Here is a 25,764-nt window from a genome sequence, read left to right as displayed (position 1 = left end):
TTTAATGTCTGCCTTGGAAAGCTTCTTGTCTGGCTTGGAATTTCTGGTTGCAGTGGAGAAAGGCCCTGTGGAGCATTATCCGGACCCTGAGAGAAGTTCCTGCATCTTGTTATTGCTTTTAGCGAGGCCTTCCTTGTCTTACTAGTTGCCAGCTCATTTGGCAGAGCTGACACTGATTATTTTGTTTGACGTTCTTAATTTCTAGTTAATCCCTGGTACAGGAGTCCACGGCAGTGGGAGTGAGCTGTGGAGACAGGACAGTCAAAGGAAATCCCTGACTCAGCTGCCCTGGTTCCAGCAGGATGCTGCGGCAGCTGTTCAGAGGAGACACTGAGAAAGCAAAGCCCAAAGTGATCCAAATACTTCCTCCATCTGTCTTGCTCCTGAGGTGAGACCCAAGAGGGGAAGAAGTCTTTAGTTTAGACACTTGTGCCGTAGCATGGCTCTGACTGCTTTTACCTGGGACAGCAGCTGGTGACTGAACCTTAGCTTTCCTTCCCACCTGCATTTAATTTAAGTGCAGCTGGTTTCTGCTGTAGCTAGGAGATGGAGTGTTCTGAATGCTCTAGCAGCATGTAAAAACTCTGGCAAGCTCCCTCTGAGGTGTACTTAGGTGAGGGATATGCATGCTACACCTCTCCTTACTGTCTTGAGACTGACATGCTTGTGCCTTGGAGGAGCTGTCTGGTAATTTGTCCGGATGGGCTGGAGCTGTGCAAGTGTTGAGAAAGCTTTCAAAGGCTGTAAATCTTGATTGCACCATCCATCGGTGTGAAAGAGCAGGGTTTCACAGCCTCCCAAGGCTTTGTCATTTCTCCCAGTTGCTGTGCTCACTTTCCATGCTCCAAAATGCATTTTTCTGGTAGATAGCTCGTCCATGTTCCTAGCTTGAGCTCTGTGCAGACTGCTGTGCCTTGCCAGCTGGTAGCTAGACATTAGAGCTGACTTAAGTAATCATCTATTATAAGCAGCAGCTTTCCCTTAGTGAGTCAAAGGGAACAAAAGTTTCCCCATGCAGGAGCTCTCTTTGGCATCTTGCAGCTAAGAGCTGCTTTCTGAGGGCCTTTAAACACCTAACTCCACCCAAAATGAAATGCAGCTGTCTGTCCAGAGCAGCTGTCTTAGGAGCTATGCCACAGCTCATCTGGAATTTTTGTGTGCTTGTGTGGCCCAAGAGACCAAGACAAATAATGCAGGAAAGGGTTTTTGTGCAGTTGTTTCCTTGTCATGTTTTCCTGGTGGCAATGCCTACCTAATTAGTTGGGACGTGTCCTCCTCTAGATTCTTGTGGAATGCTGCAGTAAAAAGCTAAGTACTAGTAAAAGCTCTTGTTGCCAATTGTAAGGCCAATAGGCTTATATTAGTTCACACTGTCTTTGCCAAACTGTTTTACAAGTTGTGTTGGTCTTTTCTTTTCCCTGTCTCTCAGTTTCCTGGTGCAAAACACTGAATTGCAGATGCGCCCTTTATTGAAGTGCTGAAAAAAAATTGAAGCTGATAGAAAAAAAGCACAAGGGAAGGTCAGGCAAAAGATAAGGCCATAGTTATTTTCAAGACATACCTTTGCAAGCAGCTCTGTAATAGGAAAAACAGAATGCAGGGTCTTGGTTGGAAGGAATAACCTTGGGTCCCCCTTGTCTGGAGGAAACGTGAGAGTCAGAACCCCTCTCTATTGTTCAGGCTGGTAAAAAGTTGCATTTTGGCTTCTACAGACTATTACATGACCAGGCTTGGAAAGAGAGGTATATCAGCATGCGCAGCATTTTGGGAATACTTCTAAAATTGTGGGCTAATGAGAGAGGCAGAAGTCTCACCATTTATGTCAGTGACATCTAAAGTTTTGAGAAGGGGACAGATTATTTTGGTTTCATTTGAAACACTTCCAGAGGGCCAGGTTTTTCAGAAACAGTTAAGTATTTCTTGCCTCAGGAGGCTTGAACACCCAGACTGAAACATTTGTATTGATGCATCCCCAAACCACTGACCACTTCTAAAACTTTGTGAAGCTAGCCTCTATACATCTGTTTGGGATATGTTTATGCTGCTATTGCAGACAGAGTGCTTTGCCCTCAATTTCAATGGAATTGTAGTTTCTCTTGGCATCCCTCCCTCTCTTGTGTTCAAGGCTCAGAATTGCTCCTTCTCTAATTGCCTGACTTCTCCAAAAGGGTATTCGCTGACTATACAGTGTTTTTAGAACAGAAAACATTGTCTCACATTTTAATAAGTGTATTAATAATTGGGAAAGCTAGAGAAAGATGCTTGTTTGCTGACACACTGTGACAGTGAGCCAAAGAGCTTGATTTCTGCGGCTTTCAAAGGGGTAGCATCCCATTGCTCCAGTTCTGGGAGATCTTTTGGGATTCATCCAGAGTTCTTGCAGAATCTTCAGCGTATTGTGCCATGTAATAACAACAATTGTCCTTGATCTAAACTTCATGAGCAACTCCACAATTGCAAGTTCCATTACGCTACACTGTTTTTGATTACTAGCTCTTTAAACAGCTGAATGAGAGGACAGAAGAGAAAAACAGTGGGATGGGTTGGGGGGAAAGTTGGTGATGAAAAACATTTGCAAATAGGGAAGATTCCCTTGTAATGAAAGCTGGTATGAGTCCTTAAAAGCACCATCAGCAGAAAATACCAGCAAGAAATTAAAATCTGCCTTCTCCCTAGTCAGTCCATTCTGATGTGCTATAATTCTGCTGAATGCCATGCAACTCAAAATGGCTGTAAGGTGCTCAAACAATTGAGCCTTAACTAAAGAAACAATTACCTCATCCCTATGTTTCTAACATCTGCTGGAGTTGCTAATACATTTACTGATAGTCATGTTGCTTTTGAACCATTGAGAAGTTTTGACCATTTTTAACACTAAATTCTGGAAAAAAATTCTGTCAGATTTGTTCTTTCCTGAAAGATTGGTGGTCAGAAAGAGTATTGTATTGGGGTTTGGGGTGGTTTTTTGTTTTTGTTGTGGTTTTTTTTTTTTTCTTTGTTGGTTTTTTAGGGTTTTTTTTTAGGTTTTTATTTGTTGGTTTTTTTTAAACGTACAGAGAGTAGAAGGGAAAAGAAAAACACAGCTCTTATGGCAACTTTTTATTTTTGCTTTCTGGGAGAGGAATAGAATGGATGTATTGTCTTTACCTGGCGTTAACTTAGAGTTCTTTATCTTGCACAACTCTTTGTTTGGCTGATTCTGTATGTTCTTAATTTCTTCCAGTTACAAGAAGGAATTTCTGTCATTAATAGGTGTCTCTCTCTTGTACAGACAGAACAAACCCTTCTGAGGCCTTTAAGTTGCTAATAGTATTTACATTTTGGCATCTGATTCTTGGTACTTGAAAATCCAGTGGCTATTTCTGTAGGGCTCAGCTCTGCCTTTACCCAGTTTTCTGCCATGGACAGCCCTATTGTTCAATGACAGCATGATTTCCATCCTAGCCAGTTAAACTGTACTTCCATGTGTGGTGTCTGACTTTGCTGGCTTTCATGTTCCAAGGAAGTTTATTCACTGGTAATTTTTAAAGTTGCTCTAATTTTGACTTATGCTGGTGTATTTGCACCGTACTCTTCCATGATAGCCTTTATTCAGAAGTAAAGTTCAGTAATTTGCAAGAATCAAAACTTTATTGTGGTTGCTTGTACCTGTGCACAGCCAGAGGTACCCCAGACTCCAGGAAGAAGCAGATAAGAACAGCACAAGTTTGGACACTGATATAATGCAGAAATGATGTAACATGTGGGCAAGGAGACCTGACCTGCTCAGTGGGGAATACAGAGAAGAATATGAGGGGAGAGGGTGGTTTCCTCCATGTCTTGGAAAATCAACTTTCTTTTTCTTCGCAGTTGGCAATTTGATTTCATGTGCTCATCACCAGTTTCATTACTTTGAAGGATTAAAACCTTTGAACCATGAGCTAGATGTTGGGAACATGATGAAAATGCCAAGATGTGCTATAGAATGGCTTTGTTGCTGTGGTCAGGAGGATTTAGGTGGAGTAGCAGGCACTGGAATGGAATTTTGCAAGATTTAACTCTTCATTTCAAGAGGATAATGGAACAACATTGCATGTCCTTTTCTATAACTGACTGTGACTTTCTCTTTGGCCTTTATCACTTGATTATTGGGTTTTGTGTACTTTTTCCTCTTGAAATACTCCTGCTAAGCCCTTTAAAATTATTGTGTGTTTCAAGAAAAACAATCGGGACTTAAGAGACATTTTTTTGGGAGTGGAGGAATCTGGAGTTTGTTTAAAGAAAGGGGATCTGAAGAAGATAAAACAGAGATATCAGTTATGCAGAACTAATGACACATTCCAAAGGAGAGTTGAAGAGCTATACAACTCCATGAAGTGCTCCACTCTGTATTAGCTTTTTCACTGGGAAATCTTTTGAAGGACCAGAATCACACACACATGTATTATACATAAAACTCTGTAATACATGAAAGTATATTTGAATCTAACCCTGCACGAGGAAGCCCATGGCATTCTCATGGAGCAAGCAAACTACACTAAATTCCCTAGGCAGGAATCAAAGCCTTTCCAAACTAACCTCATTACCAGCAGATGTTTGAATTGCTATAATAGACATACACCCTTGACGCACATGCAGTGTGTGCTGCCTTGAATGTCTGGGGTTTTTTCTCCCCTTAGATGCTCCTGTAATTCTGGGAACATCCTGCCCAAAATTTTCAGTGTTCCTTCCCAGGTGAATCTGAGGAAAAAGCTACAAGAGATAGATGAGAGCCTTTAAAAAGTAGGAGAGAAAACTGCCAGATTGTAGAGCTAATAGAGCGACAGCTTGAGTGTGAAAACCCAAGTGCTGTGCTGCAGTATCCCAGGGATCAGCCAGCCCTTTATTCAAGGAAAGAGGAGAGAGCTGCAATAGCAAACCTAAATTAACAATTCAGGTTGACAGAAAGCATCATTTCTGAGTCAAACAAGAAAAAAACTTGAAAAACAGTTAGATTGACTGTTGTTTATGCACTACAGATATTTCAAACTCAAGAAAAACTGAAGAAGTACTGATGGTTGTTAAATGATGATTTAAAATTATTTGAAGTAGCTATTAATATTGCAAATACTTCTGTTAGGCAACCTGCTTCCTTGGGGCAGGTAATTTAATCCTATTGCTCAGAAGTGCAGTTGGTTTCTTTTTCCAATAGGTTTAGGGCACAGAGGCCATTTGAATTAATGAAAGGCAGACATAGTGGGGAAATACTCCATTATCCTTAGCCTTTGGTAAGTCTGGCTAATTAGTAAAACACTTGAAAGAGATGTCTTTCATTTCCATGCAATTTCAAAATATTTTTTTCATCTGGTAGGGTTATCATGTGTGCTGACTGGTAACACATGGGTAATATATGAAACATCTACCTTGGAAGTACCTGCACTAGAGTGGTTCTGAGTTGGTAAACTGAAAGCCCCATGATTAAGTATATTAAAAAACTTCCCAAAACTGCACCTGCTAGCACTTGTTCATTTAAGGGGATGGGGGGCATTTGGCCTCTTTGGGGCAGTATTTGGGTGCCAGCTAAGAATTCCTTGTGACTATTTACATCAGAATCCCTAAATCTCCTCCCCATAAAATGAGAAGCACCAGTAGCCCATCAGCTTTGTTTTTAAGGGTGAACTTTACAAGCTGTAAAAGGAACAAATTTGAGTAAAAAACAGGAGAACGGGAAAGGAAGAAACAGTGATCTCCCCGCTGAAGGAATAAGCTTCAAGACTGAAGATGTTTTCTTCCCAGTTCATTCACTGGCTTCTTGCCGGATCGTTACTGCCAATGTCTCTCTGGATTTCTGCTTCCCATCTGTAACAAGGGAAATACAATTTTTTTCCCTGCTTTTTGTTTGTTTAGTCAGCTAGCTTTTTGGGCAGGGAGCTCTTTTATGCTGCACACATTAAGAAGCTTGTTTCTGTGGGACCAAGGGATTATCACCTCTTGTGATATCAACAGTAACAAAGGTGAAGGAAGATGTTCAAAGGCATGTTTGGGAAAGATGGCCAGTAGTTCACTTTTTTTTTCCCCCCTTTCTCTTTTGGGATGAGGGGACAAATTCCTTTGCCTTAGTTGCCAGGGAAGTTAAAGTATTTCTGAAATGTAGCTTTGAATAGTTTGTCACAGTTCAGCATGGTGCTCAGTAGGCCACATGGCTTCTTTGTGGTAGGAACCCCAGTAGCAGGTGGTTACCATGAATATGATTGCCATTCTTGTAATTGTTCCCAGAGCAGGTAGTTTTTCCATTTCAGGGTATGGGGAAAAAAAATCTGTATTATTTTGTTAGCATTAAGAAGTAATTGTGAGTGTTAACAGTTGAGCAGCCAGCAGTGTTGGTGGGGAAACTCCTGGGTGTGGGGCTCAGTGCAGTGCTGTGGGTAGAGGTGCTGGGTTTGGCCAGTGTCTGATCATGTCATTTGATGTGCACCCATATTTGTGCTGGCTCAACACAGCATGTTGAAGAACTCTCTCACACACTTGACATATCTAAACTCAGGTGTCAGAGGTGAGTCAGATTAACCTGAGGCATTGGATGTTGTGACCTACAGTCTCCCTGGGCATAATTTCTGTGGGAAAAATTATTGTGTAGGTAGATATGTACCTTTAGTTTTCAGACATTGTCACAAGACTGTTTTCAGCAGGGCAAAATGCATTTTGCCCATAGTCTGGTCTGTAACTGGAGTTGCATCTGGTGCTCCTGGGAATGCCAAATCTCACATCTGATCTGAAATGCCAATGAGCCCATATGAAGCTGTTAATGTTTGTGTGAGGTTTTTTAGTCCTCATTACTAACCTGATAGAAAGATAATTCCTCAGCTGTTGTTCCAACCTGTGGGATTTTATCCACTTAATTAATTTTCTTTCTTGTTAAGAAAAATCTCTTTATGCAACAATGAGCTGCACTTGACTTGCTTTTCAGAGACCCTTCCCATGTCTGTGTCAAAGGCACAGAAGCCCCAGAAATTGGAGGGTGAGCCCTAGGGGCAACATGCTTGTGGAGGCTGAGCTTGGGAATGCTGCCTTGTGTGCTAAGGGCAAGCTCCTGGAGGGAGTTAAGTCTGCACAATGGAGGGGATCCTGGTTCCTTCCCTGCTCCCCTCTTCTGCTACCACTCAGCAATAAAATGGAAGCTAGTGACATGACCAAAGGATAACAGACCACTTGCTGAATGCCTGCTGAGGGTTTAAAATGCCAGCCTACACCACCCTCCCCAGCCCTTCAGCATGTCAGCAAGCTGTCTATGTAAATAAATACACATATCAAACAATAAGCAGACGCCTTTTTAACATGCACTGTTTCAGGCTGAGATACTCAGTTCTGGTGCAGCTCATCTCAACATCTGTCAAGCTAATGCCAACTCCACAGCTCTCTTTCACTTGTATTTGATGCACAAAGATTTGTGTTGTGTTAAGTAATGAAGAATTGGCTTGCTTTACATCTGTTTTGGTGTTATTTCTGATGCATAAAATGTTAAATGGGAATGCTTTGTGTTCCTCCTGATGTCTGTGTCAGTGTGTAGTGCAAACTCTCGTTGCTTATGCTTGATTAAGTGGCTTAACACAACCATGTGTGTGGTTGTACAAGTACACAAGGAAGAAAAAGAAGTAATTTGCAAAACATGCCACCACTGGGGCCCCAAAGCATAGAAACATTGAGGTGGGGAGAAAGCTGTGACGAGGGTTGGACTTAAAAGAAAACTTTTTTTCAGAAACTAAATTCCAGTAGTTGTGCCCCTTAAATCAAACTCAGGAGCCACACAGTCTAAAGCCTCAAGGGTGTGGGGCTCCGTGCAGTGCTGTGGGAGCAGCACCGTGAGCTGCTGGCCCAGGTCAGGTCATGTCTAATCCAGGGTCTTGTCTCTGATAGCAGCCAGCGCTGATTAGGGAGAATGTGAGACTGGGGCAACAACCGGGAGAAATTCCACATTGAGCTTTTGTTTATTTTTGTTTTCTTATTAAAAATGTATTGAGCCCAGATGATCCATAGACCTCTATTGAAAATTCACCTGCAGGCTAGAGGAGTGTTGGATGCTCTAGTGCTGCTGTCCATCTCTGTCCCTCCACATCAGCCTTGGAGAAGAAGCCTGCTTTTTATTTCCTTAATTCACATTTCTCTCATGCTACTGCTTTTACTCTGGTGAGATACTAAGGAATCACATTTTTTAAAAAAACAAAGCCAGACAGACTCTTTATGCATGAAACAAGTGTTTAAGGCAGCTCTCTATCAGATTTTTTTGGAGTCTGCTGAGAAAAAGAAGAATATTCCTGCTGCCTGAGACACTTTCAATTGGATTAAACAAAGCAGAGGGGAGAGGAGAGGCATGATCCTCCACTGGAGAGGAGGATTTATACGACCTGATATATCTTGTGTTTCTTAATGTTCCTTGAATAGAGGTGATTGAAATCTCTCATCTGAGCAAGCACACACAGAAGACAAAATACATTATTAGTGACCCTAAATATATGATAGCTTCTGCTTCTGATCACAGTGGTGCATCAGCTGGAATAGTAATAGCGGATGACTGGGGCTTGCTTACATGGATAGGCCTGTTCTTCCGTAATGGAAAGGGAAAATTGCTACAAAAATGCCATTGAATCAAAATTTTGATGACTCTTGGTATGCCTGCCTGGGCCACTTTCCATGTTGTGGTTTCATATCACTTTACAAACTTGAATAAACTTTTCCCCTCACTGTCTTCAAAGGCTGGGAATTAATATTCAGTACCTTATGTCTGAAAGGACTAGGACTGTGTGTAACAGGATATGTTTTTGTTAGGCAGCAGGCACTTTGTCCTGTGTAGAAGTGTATGGATGTGCATTTTCTGCATACAATCACTTGCACTTCACAGATATTTGCCCGTCCCCTTGAAAGAAACCAGGATGTGGCTGGTATGTGTGTATTTGAAATGCCAGGATATACAGAGCAGAGGAGTTTTCTAAACAAACACCCATGGGAGGACGAACCACCCTGAAAGTGCTGAAAGAGTCCACTGGAGACACAGGCACGGAGAACTGCCCAAATACCATTTGGTGGGCCCTTGCTCTGCTCACTAGACCATGCTGCCCCTCTATTGCATGTAGGATGGATGTCCAGGGTGCACAGCACTCCTCACCAACGCCCCTGTGCTCCCACTAAAGCCCCTCTCTCATCCTGGGCGAGTGTAAAATCACACCTTTGTGCTGGGGAGCAGGGAGCTGCTGACAGAGGGCTGATACCCCGTGCGGGGGAGGAATTTCCTTTCATGTGGTCTGCTGTGACATTAGCACTTTCCAGCTGGCTTGTAGGTGGCTTTGTAATCCCTGATTGACAAATGGCAGTTCAGCTCAGTATGGCTGTCATCTTCAGACAGCATGACAGAGACGGGGAGCTTGACATGTCCTCTGCAGCCCTGCCTCAGGGAGGAGTTGCTGTGACAAGACCCTCTCTCCCAGCTTTTCATCTCGATCCTGAAGGAGGTGCTAAGTGTTGTGTGATGCAGAGGGGTTAGAGATGCTACCTGATGTTTCACATGGACAGTTGGTGTTGGCCCCGAGATCTGGAGAGGCAGGGTAAGGCAGAGGATTTGGGCTTCAAAAGAAAGCAAATCAACAAGGTAGACTAGAGAGGAGAGAATTAATATCATGAAATGGATTTACATGGCGCCACCTTCATATCTGAACTGGAGCTGTCAGTGTGAATGAGATCCAGACTCGCTGCTGTTCTCCAGAGAGGAGCTGCTATGGAAGGGTTGCTCAGTTAAAGTGATGGCCCCACCTCTGTGCCCCGTGTCTGGCTGATTTCTGCAAGTAGAAAACAGATGCAATCTGGCATGATCCCTTCTCCTCTCCCACCGGCCTTTCATGCCGTTCTGCAGGCTCTGAATTACCTTCTTTTGCTTGCCTTATTGCTTTCACCCCTTGAGCATCTGTTGGTGTTTTCCTCCCACCCTTACCTGCCTCTTAACTCCATCACCTTTTTTTTTTGATCCTCAATCATTTCTGGCTCCCTCCATTCAGAATAAGTGGTACTTTAGCATCTATCCAGCAGGTGAGCAGATGTGTGCACATTTGTTGCCTACAATATAGAAAGGGTGTGTGTGTGTTAAACTACCAGTGTTTTATCACACACCACTCCATCCCCTGTTCTGGAACTTGCCTTTTGGGACACACTGCACCTCTTCCTGGGCATGACTCTCCTCTGCTGTGCAGAGGAGTAAGAGGGGAAGATGCAGAGCAACTTCATTGTTTCCTCCTTATGCTGCTAGAAATAGTCCTGTCCTCCTATTGCCTTCCAGTCAAAGCCCTTTTCTGGTCAGCCTTATGAACTGGAGAGTGGGGAAGAAGATTTTGCCTTTAGTCCTGACCTTGATAGGGTCTTCATGGTCACTAGGAGATGCTTCCCCTCATTTCTTCAGGTGTACAAGAAAGAGTTGGTCTTTCCCAAGCAGGAGGAAGTAAAACAAGGTGGCAGACTTCTCCTCAGGTCCAGTATGTGTCTTATGTATTTTCCTTGCTGTTTCTGACAGATTGACCAGCCTCAATCACAGTGTTAGAGACCTGAAGCAAGGATCCTGACAGATGCATATGCAGTACAGCCTGACTTCTTGAGGAGAACAAGTATTTCCCTGAAAGTCTGTCCCCTCAAAGCAGCACACAGGTAAGGCAGACAGTGCTTCTGATGCTCAGGCTCACTTGCACTGGATTGAGCAAATTACTTTTTCCATTCATTTGGCTCAAGAAGGGCTTTGTCACCACTGCCTGCCACGTTTTCAGGGATGAAAGCTTACAATGCATTTACAGCATGGGGAACGTTTCTCAGCAAAAATGTACTTTCAGAGGATCAAGACTGCCCATATGGTTGAGATAAATATAGGTTAAAAGCATGGGAGGAATGTGCTGAAGAAAGAAAAATTTGACATATGAGGGATTAATAAAGTAATACTTAGATTTTGTATTCTAAACTAATTTTGTATTGAAAATACCTTAATTTAAACAGAAAACTTTTTAAGAAAAAGGAAGACAGGAATGTATGTTGTGGGGAAAGGGTTTAGTAAGAAATTAATTTAATAATGTTGTTTTCAACTCGGAAAGATGTATCAGGTCATCCATAAGTCGAAAAAAACAAACACAAAAGCCTTGCAGTTCTAATTGCTATGACTCATGGAAACCAGATCTAGAAAAAATTAGGCCCTTTAGTCCAAACTCTTAATCCCCTACTAGTATGTAACATCATTCCCAGCAGCGTCTACCAGCCCTGATTTAAATGATGGGATTTTCCTTTGTCCCCTTGGGATACTATTGCACAGACTAATAGAATTAATCTGCTTACTTCTCTTTCAACCCCTGACCGCTGCAGATGCAATTAGTAGTAGGTGATGGGGGGATTCTGTTTCCTAGGCTATATTTTGAAGGCTTAGGGCTGTATTGTGTTAAACCAGACATCAGTTGCCAAGTGTGTTTGCATGAGTGTGGCTTATCTGTCAGTACTCATTACAGCCCCATAAACGTCTCTGAACTACATTTCTCAGACTTAGGAGCTTTTCTACAGTCGTAATTCAGGATCTGATAAGGTACAGACTAATGTATTTGAATGCCTGTGAGAAAGATAACATGATTGGGAGCTAAAGTGAAATGCAAAGTCATATGCTGCCAGTGCTAGAGACTCGCAGAGGCAATTTACTTCTGTGCTTCTGGAGTATTCTCTGGTCTCTTTGGCTTTTCTCCCAGACAATTTGGTAGGATGAAATTCCTTTTTGCTGTGTGTGGTGCTGCTGGAGGTACTACTGCACCTTTCCATCTGTGAATTTCAGACTTGGCTTAGATGAATGATGTGGGCTTCTTCTAATGTTTACTGAAAGGCTCCAGTGAAATAACCAGATACAGTCAAATAAATTTGAAATGGAAAACCATACCTGGTTGTATTTAGTTAATACAAAGTAGAGCATCTTTCTGTGACATTTCATCCGGGTTTTCTTCCTCATATTTGGAAAAGTTTTATTAGGGAGAACAGTCAGTTTCTAAGACAGATGCATGCTGGAATGCAGATGACCGGGTTACACCTGGAGACTACAGCAACAGCTGAGCTGTACAAATTCCTTGTGTGGATTCATCCACTTCCAAAGTGATTTAAAAACAACATCCTAATAGAAAAAGCAACTGCAATTTAATTGCCATTGGATGTTTGAATGAGGCTTCAATGTGAAATGGAGCCTGGGGGTCCTGAAAAACTGGGCATGTGCCAGCCTTCCACATGGGCTCTGTCCTCTGGCACTCAAAGAAGGAGGTTACAGTCCTGTTCCTCCTCCCTCTCAATAAATCCTGGCTCTAAAATGCCATAGCTTTTCTGGAGTATTTCTTCAAACAGAAAGCCTAAATATAATCTTAGCCACTGGTGCAATCTTTCATTATCAAGATGAGTTAATTAAACTTGTTAAAATCTGACTAAGTTGCCTGTGTTTGTCAGATACAAAATTCTTACACGCTGAAGATTTTAAAGCTTTGATATGCTCAATGATGAGTCCTGCTCTAATTTTCCCATTGTTTTTAATTACTTGAAACTCTTTTCCAGTGTGGTGCTTGGCTGCTTCACGTGGTTTCATAATGTGCTTTAAAGCATGGGGAGGTGGAGACTAAAGCTGGGGGTAATGATCCGTGGCACTCTGGATCATCTGCAGCTTATGTTGCCTGTCCCTGCTTTGCCAGGCAAACTTTATTCCAGTGAAAGTGTCAGTAAGCCCAAGGCAGATAGGCACTGTTCCTCCTCTCCCCTTCGCTTTTTCTTTACCCTGAAAGTTTATCGTGCGCTCGCCTTTTAAAAGCTTTGCATTAGCTGGGGGGCTGTGAAGTAAAAGGCATGCTTTAAATACAGATGCTGGTGATAGTCCTTTCAAAACTGCATTTCTCAAGCTGAGAGCTATTGACCCCTTTCAGTGCAGTCACAAAGAAATTCAAGAGGAAATGGAGGGTGAGGGCCAGCAGGGAATATATATATATATAAAATTTTTTTCCCCCAAGTCTTTCTCTTACTCCACCCCCTGCCAAGCTGGCTATTGTTTGTGCCTCTGCATGGGATACCAGTGGCCATATAAGGAAAATGGCATAATGTTACATTCTTTCTAAAATCGATTTCTTTCAGTTACTTTTTGTTCCCCCCTTGCTGAAAGTTGTTCTGTTTTGATGCAAGCTCTAGGGAAAAGGAACGTACACATGGTAGCTCATGGTACACATGGTGTAGCATCTTGGGTGTGCAAAAAACTTACTTTGTCTTTGTTATCTCAGTTCAGGTGATGAATCAAAGCAGCAAAATGGCAAATGATGAGGTCCAGCTACTATGACAGGAGGAGAGTATGTTGCATTGTCCTGCATTTTTAACTCAGTACTAATGAGTAATAATGATGCTCGTTTTCTTGCCTTCTTTTCCTTGCTTAAGAGGATGCTCAGGCCATGGGAGAGAGGCAGAGAGCACCCCTCTGCATCCCTTTTCATTCACAGTCTCCCTTCATATTCACACATGTTTGCAGCTGAAGTGCTGAGCGAGTGGCATGCCCCAGTTTGGGCCAGCAGCTTGCTCTCTGTTGGATGGGCAATCCCACTGCTGGGGATGAGCACAGCCTGATATCCCAGCAGGCAGGTGAAATCCTTGAGCCACAGGAAGCCAGGCTGAGACTGGCAATATTTCAGGGGTGAAGTTCTGTGGGTAGCACGGGTCAGTCTAAACATGCACCAGCTCAGGGAAAGGACTCCTCAAGTTTGGGATTTTTTCCTGGTGCAACTGTCACTTGTTGATGAACAGAAGCTGCCTGCTTCTGACTTCAAACACATCCACTTAGCAACTTCTACAAAGGAACAGCTGGAGCAACATGAGTACAAAAAAGGCCGAGTCCCTTGATTCCAGAAAGCAGAGGCAGAGCGTGGGGTGGGAAAAGCATAGGTTTGGGAGCTGGGAAAAAAATAAATCTTGGAGAGGAATGAGTGTGTGCTTGTGCATGTGAGCATAAGATTTGGGCACTCTTCCTTTTGCATCCTCTTGTAACCTCTTGAATTGAAATGCAGTTTTTAGTTGTGCTTTCTATGGTTGCTATCACTTCTGGTTCCTTGTGATGCTATGCTGGTTGTCCCCATAAAAATATGTTCAACAACTGATTATGTTTCAAACTTGTTAAAAATTAAAGTAGAAAAAACCCAACTCCTTCTTAGAAGAAGCAACAAATTTTGAGGTTCATTTACCGCAATTATGTCACAATACTCAATATGTGTTTTGCTGAGGTGTGATTACAGAAGTGGAAAAAGGGAAAGTAGTTTCTATAAGCACATTTTTGGGCAGAATATTAATAGTTCAATATTATTATTATGATTATCAGTGTGTGAAGTGACAATATACACTTTTTTTTCTTATTAAAATGTTGAACAGTTTGACACCTTCTAAAGAAACTGTAATTTTGTGAGTCTGGAGTAAGAAGTTTTTAAAGGTTCAGAGTTTTTATATAAGCCTGTAAATGGAGGCTGCATTGACCAAAAGAATTGGATATCATACTGAAAAAGTTCTAATTTTCTTTAATTTTTCTTTTGACTGTGAATTAAATTGTTTGGAGAAGCTGTGCTACTCTCCAATACCTACAAAATTAGTCTCCAAGAAAATCTTCCTCTGTCCTAACTTGTATTTATACTAAAGATAAAGCTGGGGAAGCCTTCTGGGCTTTACTTTACTCTGAGCTTGGTAAGCAGGGGAATGAGCTCACATAGCTTTCTCTTCACGCAAGGCAATTCGGTGCCTCCTAAATGCTGTCCACGGTGGTATCAGGAGGAGCTATCACAGCGAGCAGTGTGGAACGATGCCGTGCCCCGTGTGCTCGGTTCTCAAATTACCAGTGAAGCGGCAAATGGCTTCTGACGTGTACATGGCTGGCATGGGACGTCTGAGTTCGCTCTGCACAGATAAATGGGATGCTCCTGTTCCATGCTCCCTGCAAGCTCCCAGGCCAGGGGTTTTGGTGGCAGCCTGCTCGCACTGTGACTGTCCCAGGAGCTGCCATGGCCGACGTTTCTGTGAGTGCTAAGCAGGGAGAGAGGAGCGTCGAGGGTGAGTGCCAGGTCAGCCATGCATCCTGAGCACCTTCTCTGAGGAGCAGAGCTTGTGGTCTCAGCTGGGACAGACGGAGGTTTCGGCTCTTCTGCTGCAGGAGGTGCTCATCAGGCTGTAAGTGGCTGCTGACAATGTAGCATGGGTTTGCCACTTCTGTCTCTAATGGCTCTAGAGGACTCAAATGTTGCTAGAGCTGATTCTGCCAGCAGTGAGTTGACCTTTTGGGAGGTATTCCCAGGGACTTGGGAGCTAATCCTTCTGATGCTAACAGTGGGGCATGTGGGAACTGGTTTGGACTATGTTGTTTCCCTATGAAGTTGGGAGCTTGTGTAACCTGGAAACAACCATGACGGAAGAGGAAAGAAATTGTCATAAGAAATATAACAGCTCCTGTCACTTACATCGAATGCTACAGAGTAATTTAAAGCTTGTTTGACTAACTCTATCATGGGTAAAGTGCTTTGTCAAGGGAAAAATTAGGTCTACCCAATGTGACAGGACAGGAAAGCAGAGCTGCCTTTCACTGTTGTGCCATGCCCTGAGTGGAGTGGCTGAGATAGGGTGTCCCTGAGAACGGCAGTGAAGGCTTTGCATTGCTTATTTTGAGACCTGCAAAAGTACTGTAGCTTTTGATTTATGCATTTTGAAAATTATTGAGTAAAGCTGGGACTTAGTTTAAAAGCTGCCAGAACTATTCTCTCACTGTAGAGACTTCTCAGGAAACAGATACATAAGAGGGGTATATGTGCGAGTATTTGAAGCTTTTATTCTTGGGCTTATGAGTAAGAGCTGGGATCAGTGAAAGGTGATAACTACTAAAATCAGTAATAAGGATAGTATTACACTCTAAGTAGTGAAGTGGTTTTGGGGAATTTTGCATTCAATTATTAGCTCTGTGCCTAGACTGCATACTGACAGTGGGAAGTAGCTTGATTCCTCTCTGCCTTCCTTCCTCATCTATGTAAAGACGGTAAAACAGTTGATAAGATTTTTCTTGTAGGAAATGTATTTTATTTTGTGTAGAAACCAGCTTTGTGGAACTTTGCATTCCCCTTCATAGAAGTCTGATGATGAAAAAGTTTTACTTCTGGAAGGTTTATCTTCCTGTTTTCCCCCATTGTTCTTCCTTTCTGTGACAAAACAGGAATGGGAAGAAAATATTAAAGGACTTATCCAGAAATTCCCTTTCCTCCCTTGTAAAACTGCATATCAAAAAATTCTATTCAGCTTACATGAAAAAGACAATAAATTGAAAACTAGTTGATTTTTAAACTTGCAGAGCACGAAAAAGGTTATTATTACTCTCAAGTGCCCTGACCTGTTTTAAAGCTGAGGTTTCTTTCTTGCTTGCATTGATGCATCTATTTAGTCAAAATCTTGAGAGCTCTTTTGAGAGAGGAGCCCACGCACAGGTCAGCTGCTGGCCAGGCTTGTGCACTGTAGAGATAATGATAATCTAATGTCTGGTTTGTCCTTAGTAAGATGACTCATGCTCCGGTTACCTTCTAATGGATGGGAGTTGCATCCTTGGCAGACATTACATTTGTTGACAGCTGTTGGCAGATAAAAAAACAGGAGCAGCCTTGGACATGCTTGTGCTGGACATTCAGGGCTGTTCTCCTCAGAAGCAAGGGTCAGCAGAGCTGAGGTGGAGAGGACATGCAGGCATTTAGTGGCTGGATGAGATGGAGGGGGTTGTAAAGGCAGGGCTCTGCCTGTATTTGTGTCCAGTTCCCAGCACACAGAGGTCTTGAGCTGAAGATTTCTGCAGCTGTTCCTGTTCCAAAAGCATGGAGCAGAGCACACAAACCAACAAGTGGACCAACACCTCCAGCAGCATGTACAAATGTATATTTCACAGTATGTTTAAGCAACATAAAATTCCTTTTTTAATCATCTGTGAAAGGTTTATTTTCAAATGTCCAATCACTAACGAGGTGCTAATTTTCAGATGGACTTGTAGCGCTGTCTTGACATTTTAAAGTATCTAGGAGCATTAACAGGCTTAGTCCCTCCCTGCAGCATGGCTGGAGCCAGCCCCTGAGCGCAGGAGGCTGGGAGGAAGCTTTTCCTGTGAACTGGCCTTGTATAATTGCCACCTGGCGCTTTTCCCTGGTGACTGTTAATGACAGGATATTGGAGTTTGTGGCTATCCAACCCACTGGTTTCCCCATGCTCTGAAGCAGGGTTATCACACTTGGGCATTCTTGCTGCTGTCTAGGTAGCACCTTTCTGTGCTAGAGAGGGAAAAATGGAGACCCAGTGCAGTACAGAGAACATGTTTGGCAAGGCAGAATTTGTCACTGACTCCTCAAACTGACCTGGACCATTTATAACATTTCTGGCTGCAAAGTATATCCAACAGTACATTCCAAGAAAGCTAAAAATAATATCCTCAGCCTTAACTTATTTCTCCCACAAGGATTCAGTTAACAAGAAGGAAAGAGTTTGTTCTTTTTTCCCCCCATACTAAAGCGCTCAGCTCTCAGAATGGAGCTATAAGTTTATCACAATTATTGGCCTGTGAGTTGGATTCATGTATGGATCACGTTACTGGAAAGTGTAGTTATTTGCCAGGACTGCCTTTGCTTTTCCATTTCCCTTTCCATCTCCCAGTTCTGTATGCTATCTGGTAGCAGCACTGAAGGCCAAAGTCTCTCTGAACTGATTGGAACCAGGAGTTGGCATTCTGCTATTCTGGGCCCTTCTGCCAAAAGCCAGTGTTCAAAGTAAAGACTGTAAGTACAGACTACTCACATGAGCACAATTTATGGTTGTTTAAAATACCTGAAGATCAGTACAGCAAAGCTCTGATTCTCCTGGAGACTTAGTGTGACCACACGGTAGAAAAAATTGTGTGTATTCCACAAATCATCTCAGGAAATGCGGATAAGTGATGGTGACTTCTAAAAAGCAGTGATGAAATGTTTTCTGTTTTTTGGTTTTTTTGTTTTTCTTTTTTCAAGATATAGTTGGAAAAAGAACTAATTTGGAAAAGTGCAAATTAACTAAATGTAAATCCAGATGCTTAGGACTAGCAATATAAATCCCCAGGGGTACTCAGTACTCCTGAATGTTAGATGTACAAAGCCAATCTCAAAGTGCTGCCTGATCTCCTTGGGATCTTGGTCTTTTGCTCTGTGTTTTTTCTATTGAGCAGTAGTAATGACAATTGATGAAAAGTTTAATGTTATGATGGTTCTTTTCCTGTGAATAGAAAATCAGCTGTGCATATCAAGTTTGTGAATCACATCTCTGCAGTAGACAATTTTTAAGAAAGACAAAAATTGCGCAAACTTTTATATCCAAGAATCTTCACAGAGACCATACATCTTCATAAAATCAGGTTAAAATTAAGTAAATAGATTCAATCAATAGTAGGGCTACATATATATATATATATATATTTGTTAACATTAAAATATTTACTTCCAGATTTTTTAATGCAATATATTTTTTGTTTAGAAAGGCCGAGGCTGATCTTTTCAATATCGAAAAATGAAACGTACATTTTCCTATTAAAATTAGATCCAAACATTTTATAAAAAGAGGCATTGTGTGGTATTTTGGGTAGTTGATGGTTTTTAAGTTAGAAAATGTAAAAACTAAAATTTCATCTTAGATCAAAAAAAAACAAACTTTGGGGAATTAATGTGAATAATTTATATTATTTTTGTTTTAGAAAAAAATCTTTACCAGTTCAAACTGAAGCAATTCTTCCCATCTGGTTTGGCCTTTTATTTTTTCTCTTTTTGTCATCCAAAAACCAGAATCTTTTGATCATTTATGTTCCTTCTGAGTGTGATGTAGAGTACTCTACTGATGTAGAGTAATTTTCATTTGGTTGGTTTTTTTATGATATAAAATTGCTTTTTGTGCCCCATTTCTAAAAGAGTTTGGGGCTTGTCTGGCAGGAAAATGATGATTAAGGCATTACTCTTCCTTCTGCTGATGAGTTACTTCTGTCACTCTTAGTGGCAGGGAGACTGCTCTAGGTTTTCCTGTTCCTAATTTCTCATCCACCTCTGAATTACTGAATACTCTCAGCTGCAAGTCAAGGAATAAGGCACGAATGCTCATTGTTATCATTAAATGTTTTCTTTGCTAATTCTCTTTTAATGTGTCCTGGTGACTTGCAGCTGAGGATTAAAATAACTGCCTTCAGCACCAGCAGTAGGCTCTGTTTGGAACCTCCAAAGGGCATTGTTTATCTTCCCTGTATCCCTTGTACTGTGCCTGCCCAGGATGAGCAGCACTCCCCTCCCCATTCCAAACGGTTCTGTTACTGAGGAATGTTGGACAGATACCATTATACACACAGTAGAGGTGCCCCCAGATTTGGGGTCTGAGCTTGATTTAAAGGGGAGGAGGATGGAAGGGAAGGGAATGTTTGTTTTTTTCAGGAGAGACCCTGGCAGTAGTGCTTTGCAGAACTGTTTTAAATGTGCTCCTCAGGCAGGGAGGTCTGTGGGTGGAGGCGAGCTGTTCAAGTGTTTCCGTGCAGTGCTCAGGGCTGCTGTCCCAGGCACGTACTTCATTATTGCTTCAGGGAAAGGCATTCTGGGACTCATCAATCAGCATCACTCTGGGCTTCTTCTCCATCAGAGCTCCTCTGATGCGTCTTTCAGTGCTGCTCATTTTGTTTTTAATTTCTGAATGAGGGATCGATTTGCACAAAACAGCACCAGGCAGAAGAGTTGGGTTTGCAGTGGGTGAAAGCATCTGGAGTATTTCCTCCAGAGCACTTAAATGGGTATTTTAAGTTGTAGGTCCTCAAGAAGACAGTGGTGGCAGTGCTTTGCTGAGTGTGCTCTGAAGACCTCAGTGGTTTCCTAATGGAAGATGAAGTTGTCCCCTTGGATCTTTGCTGTCATCTCTGATCTGGAGCACATCTTGTCTCAGAAAGGACCCCTGAGCTTCAGCTTTACAGTGGTGCCATATCGCTGTCCAGCCCCTTTATTTATCCTTCTGTCCTTCCATTTACCATTCCTCCAGATCCTTTGCTGCAACTCTTCTTGCTTTAGCTGAGGCAGTGTTGCAAAATGGACATGTTGGGAAAGGGAAAAGCTGTAAAAAAGATTTACATGGTTCAAGATAGTCTTTATGTACATAAGACTGTGGGGGGAAAAGCTTATCTGATTTAAAAGCTAGAAAGCTTTGCCCTTCCTCTGTCAGTGGGTAAACTCAGATTGAAATCCAGGGCACCTACCTGGTACACAGGCCCCACCTCACCCTTCAGACTTAAGCAAATTGCTGTAAAATTGGTGTAGCTGGTTGGGAAGCCACACCCTGAACTGCAAAGGATGGGAATGGCATGCCCTGAGTTAATCTCCTCAAGGACATCTGTACAAAGTGCACTTAGGCCATTATTTTCTGATGTTCCATGCCATTGCTCACAAAGGAGAAAAGAAGGACTGTACTTACTTTTCCCCAAAGTTCAACTGGAGTTGAAGGGAGGTAGTTCTTTACCTCCCTTAATGAGTAACTTTATACTGTGCTGTCTCCTACAATAACTGCTAGAAGGAAAATAAGCTAGAAGGAAAATAAGCTATTTGCCAAGACAGTGAGGCTGTAAAAGTTGGTAAGAGAGAAGGAAAGCTATGGGCAAGGAGCTGAGATTGCAGCAGGAGTCATGAGAATTCCCAAGCTCTGAAGAGTGCTCCTGATTTTATCTTTTCATACAGCTCTGGGGGTAGTGTTTGTTTAATGTTTCTAGTCATGGTGAATGAAAGTAAAAATCCTGACTGGACAGTGTATTAGTACTGTGATGATGAGGAAGGTTAGGCTACCTGTTGTGTTTGCTGTGCAGTGTTATTGTGTCACAAATTATGTTTACGGCTAAGAACCTCAAATGCTGACACAGCATCAAGCAAGGTAGGAAAGGGCCATTGTGACCCCTTTTCCATCCTAGACACAAGGTTTCTTTAAATTAATCCTGGTTTGGATCAGATTATTTTCATGCAGCAATTTGTCATACCTTTTTTATTCATGACGATTCTTCCCTGTATATTTTGCAATTACATAATGTCCATATGGCAGGTTGAAGAATTGTTTGAAAGGCAGCTGAACACTACAGAAGCTCTCTGAGCATATTTCCAGTTCTTTTTCAAATAGCTTCATCCTCTGCAGTTCATGTTTTGTATATCAGAAGCCTGTAGATTATCTGAGAATTGAAGATGCTTGGGGACCAGGTTTGTCTATAACTTAGCTCATGTTGTTCTTTGGTCTTTCCTCAAATATGAAATCTTCATCAGACTGTCCCAGTCTCTGTCAACATCAGCTGAAGCTGGAGGCTGAGTGGAACAGTGAATTATGAGTAAACCTGCCCAAGGCACTGTGTATGAAATCTGAATGCCACTGGAGTCGGTGTACATACTCCCACATATCTCTGTGGCCCACAAGTTTATCCCTTTACTGATGAAGAACTCCTTGTGAATATAAGGATTGATGAATCATCTGTTCTCAGCTGATCTTTTCCTCCCACAAACCATCTCTGAAGCCTGGTAATGTGGGTGCATGTCCATTAATCATGACACTGGTGGGGTCAAAACATGGCTCCAGGAATTGAGACAGCTGCCAATAAGGTGGCTGGTAAATCTGGAAAATTCCTGCAGGAGGAAGAGGTGTACCTAGGTGAGAACATACAGAGCACTGAGAAAGAAAAGAGAAAGTCACAGTAAGTTTTATATCTTCCCAGTGAGCAGTGCTGGGAAAACAGGCAGCCCCAGGGAGACCAGGCAGCCCCAGGGAGACCTTGGAACCTGCTTTCATTGGCAGAAAGTAGTCTGGCAGCTTGTTTTAATCTCTGCTTTTTTCTTTGAAACTGAAAAAGCTCTTTCTATCCCACACTCCATGAAGTCTGGGGAGGCACCTGTCCCAGCTTCTCCTGTTGTGCATTGCAGAGGTTTGCAGAGCCTCAGGGTTGCCTGTTGCCTGGAGACAGGGCAGTCCTGCATCTCAGCCCCCCAGCCAGCCTTGCGAAAGCAGAGGTCGTGCGGGGAGAGGTGAGCTAAGTAATCCCTGTGCGCTTGGAAGCAAGAGCACAAAGTCCACCTGATGCAGTTTGTAAGCTCAGAGCTTCCCTTTACTTTGCTGCTGTTATTATTATTTATCATCATTATTGATAGGAGGAAAGTGCAGCCCAGCTGCTCGGCGCAGAGATCTGAGGGCTCCCACAGGGTGAAGCGCTTGGTACCACTTAGCAAAGCAGCCACTGTGCTGTCTGTGGTGTGTGCACTTTATTTCACATGCTTGTTCTGAGCCTCCTGCTGCTCACACTACAGCTGCTGACAAGTAGCCTCCCTGGCAACACGGAATCACAGCCTGTGACTTGAGACCCTGTGAGTATAATACGAAGAAGGCACTGACTGCTGAATATTTAAAAATAAATTATTTCATCTTAAACATGAAAATGCTCTTTGCAGCTCATACACATCACTGCTTGGTGACAGTGACTGGCCAAGTCATGCATTATTCTTGTGTTCAGAGGGGACTATGCTGACTGTAGGGCAAAAACCTCCTCTCTCCTTTGCTGAGCACATGAAAGCTTATAGACAGGAGGATGACCTGTTGTTCGGCACATGGGTAAATGTCTATAAACTTCACTGACTGAGAGAAACCAAAAATAATTTTTAAGCTCAACTAGTTTAAATTTGGGCTATTTCATATTGCAATGGGTTTTGCTGTATACATCTGTAGAGCATTGTGCTATTTCAAACAGCACTTAGGAACTGTGTCAGTAGTGGTAATTAACCTTTAGACTGAGAGAGCATGAAAGATGTCAAATAATGGATCAGGGTCCTCTTGCTCAAAGTACAGTCAATTTCCATGACAGGAATACTACCTGATCTATGAATATGCACTGCCTGATCTACTTTAATATGTGAAAACAAATTAGTGTAATGAAGTGCCTGTGGCAGGGAGATGAACACCTGAGCAAAGTCACATGAAAGATTGGCTCGTCTTCATTGCTGAAGGAGGACAGCACCAAACTTTGAAGTAATATTAGAAACAAAACTGTTCAAAGTCTGAAAACCTGAAGGGTTTTCAAGACAAACAGGAGAAGGTCAGGAAATGTGGAGCAGTTTTTCCTAGGTCTTTAGAAAATCTTATTTATGAAGGTATTTGCATCTCTGCAAAACGAGTGCAGATGATTCATGACACAAGCGCATTGTTCTGAGGTTGCAGTCCACACTTTGTGTTTCTATTTACACATGCATGAAGGGTGTCAGAGGATGAGAGATGGGGCTCACTGAGATTCCTTGTGAGGCAACTGTTGAAAAGCTGGGCTGAAGGTGAATGTGCTTTGTCTTGGCTCTGTGTGTGTGTGTATAAATATAGATATATACATACATACATATATATGTATGCAAATATGCACACAAAGCCACTGATTGTCAGTAAATAGCTATTCACAGAAGGCTAGTATCTATTGTAACCCTCTTCTCTCTACTGAAGGTGAAGTTACACATTAAATTGCTATACTTTGGTACAAGGGTTTTGTCATATGAATTGTTTATTGCTCTCTTCCTCCCATCTTCATAAGTAAATTTCTTATGTGTTTTACCTGATTATTTATTTAGGTAAACCAAGTATATGCTAACTAGAAAATATACTCAAGAAAATTCCATCTCCTAATCAAATTTTAGTATTAATATCCCAAAAACATGTTGGATTAAGCACTTTACACCATATAAATATTTTTGTTAAAAATGGAAACCACACCCCTTTCTCCTCCCTGATTTCTATGTTTAGAACTAGAGAAAATATATGAAAGGCCTGTGTAATATCTGGAAAATTGAACTGGGAGGAGTGAATGTTCACTCTGGTTCCTGATGAAGTCAAGAGTGGATTAACATTTTTGGGAACCATATTAGCATCAATTAATTTGAAAAAAAAACGGTGACCAGAATGGAGGTTGAAATTCTTACCTCTGTACACAGATCTGTGTGACTGACAAGGCTGGGCTGAACACCAGTTTTGTTGAGAGTGTAAGGAATTATCACTACTCAACCACCTCTGCTGGGGAAAACAAAAAACATAGATCACAACATGTAGGAGGACAAATAGTTAAAGAAGTGCAAGAAATTCTGATTGAAAAATATTTTGAAAGTTCCAAATTCGACTTAGGTATGACACACCACCTCTTCTTCCAGCCAAGTAACAGTAGTAACTGGAATAGAAATTAAATTGTACATGTGTAGTATTGAAATACTGGATTTAAAATAAAACCTCAAACCAAAACAGAAATAAAAAAACCCAAACCTGATTTCAAGTTTTGTTTTAAATAAGTGTTGGGAGTTTGTTTTCCCCACAGCATAGGCAGGAAGGTCCAAAATCTATAAAAACTTGTAGTCTAGTCTCAGACTTTTTGTTTAGTGAATCAGGTACAGTCTCCTCTAAAGAGTTCACCATTGCATTGAGCTTTAAATCCTTTGGGCAACTAAAAAGATGATTTTTTTTTTTTTAAGGCAGCACCAAAAGAAGCATAATTATTTTTATAAGGTTAAACAATTAACCTCTCCTTCTAAATTTAGCAGCATCCAAAACTGAAAACCTTAACTAATGAAAGGGAAATGGTACAGGATTAGTAAACTGCTGTCTTTCCCTCCAGCTGTGGGACATCAAAGATGTATAAACCTTCATGTTCTGTTGCTTTATTGAAAATTCTCTCGTATCCTTCTGAGTGATATGGAAGGGATGGGATGTTACAGCTGTGTTTTGACAGAGCCTCAGTGCATTTTGCTGGTCTTTCATGGCATTGCAGAAGTTTCTTTTGTCTCTTTTTGATTTTTATTGTTGTTCTTTTGAGACAATTTTCCTGAAAACAAAAGGTCATGGTGGCTTTCAGTGTGACTTATGTGGCAATGATGAGTTTGCAGCAGAGATATCATGTGCATACATTTGGAGTTGGCTTAAATAAATTAATTTTTTTAATGAGTATGACAATGTATCAGCCTAACAGAACCAAAGTCACCCTCAAACCACTGATTAGAGGAAAATAATTAGGACTGAATGATAAATTTAAATTCAACTGCAATTTACAGGAGTGTTTGTTTAAAGAAGAGCCAACAAAAAGAATCTTGGCTCTGAGGATCACCAGGAAAAAGCCTCTTTATATATTACAGCCATGTAGCAACCAACTCCAGAGATGAATTGCTGGAGGTGACATGTCTGATTTATTGCCTACTGCAGCTTTGAGAGTGTTTGCAAACTGAAGTGTTATGGTTAGGATGATTATAATTGGGGTTTATTTTATTTTAGAGAGAGGAAGAAAATAAATATATCTTTGTGGCTCCTGGATGTAGATGACTTCAGTGGTTACTTTTGGTCCTCGTGTGCCTTTTCCCTGCAAAGGAACCTGAGGCTGGGCAGTGGGAGGAGAGCCCCAGCACTGACCCCACTGCAGTGGGACAGCAAAGGGGTACACAGACACGGGGTTTTGAAAGAGACAGGCAGATCTGGTAGGGCACAAAATGACACTGTTATCCTGGTGTGAAGTTCTGAGGGGATCTGGTAGGGCACAAAATGACACTGTTATCCTGGTGTGAAGTTCTGAGGGGATACTTGGGCTCCATGCCCCTGGAGAAATGCTCTGCTTCTTCTGGTTTATCAGTAGGTCTGCAGCTGGTTTTGTTTCTGCCTCTTATAGCATGGATTTGTCAGTGCATTGGAGTTGGAGAATAACTCTCAATGTCT

At 42.0% G+C, this 25,764-nt stretch overlaps 1 protein-coding gene across 9 annotated transcripts in view; it reads left to right on the top strand.

Annotated features, from left to right (window-relative positions):
• The window catches only part of TSPAN18 (tetraspanin 18), a 119,155-nt gene that overhangs the window by 47,781 nt on the left and 45,610 nt on the right, over positions 1-25,764 (top strand). For 5 of the 9 annotated variants that reach the window (XM_074543173.1, XM_074543174.1, XM_026794827.2 and 2 more), the window contains one exon: positions 10,511-10,641. The exons of 3 other annotated variants lie outside the window; for them this stretch is intronic. The gene's annotated coding sequence lies outside the window, so the exon portion shown is untranslated. Of the gene's footprint in view, positions 1-10,510; positions 10,642-22,270; positions 22,407-25,764 lie in introns of those variants that run through there. One more of the 9 variants, XM_074543178.1, reaches the window with a different exon arrangement.

This window comes from Zonotrichia albicollis, chromosome 6, assembly GCF_047830755.1.
Source record: "Zonotrichia albicollis isolate bZonAlb1 chromosome 6, bZonAlb1.hap1, whole genome shotgun sequence".
NCBI classification, from domain to species: Eukaryota; Metazoa; Chordata; class Aves; order Passeriformes; family Passerellidae; genus Zonotrichia; species Zonotrichia albicollis.
Note: the sequence above shows the minus strand (reverse complement) of the source record. Positions and strands in the feature narration are given on the sequence as shown.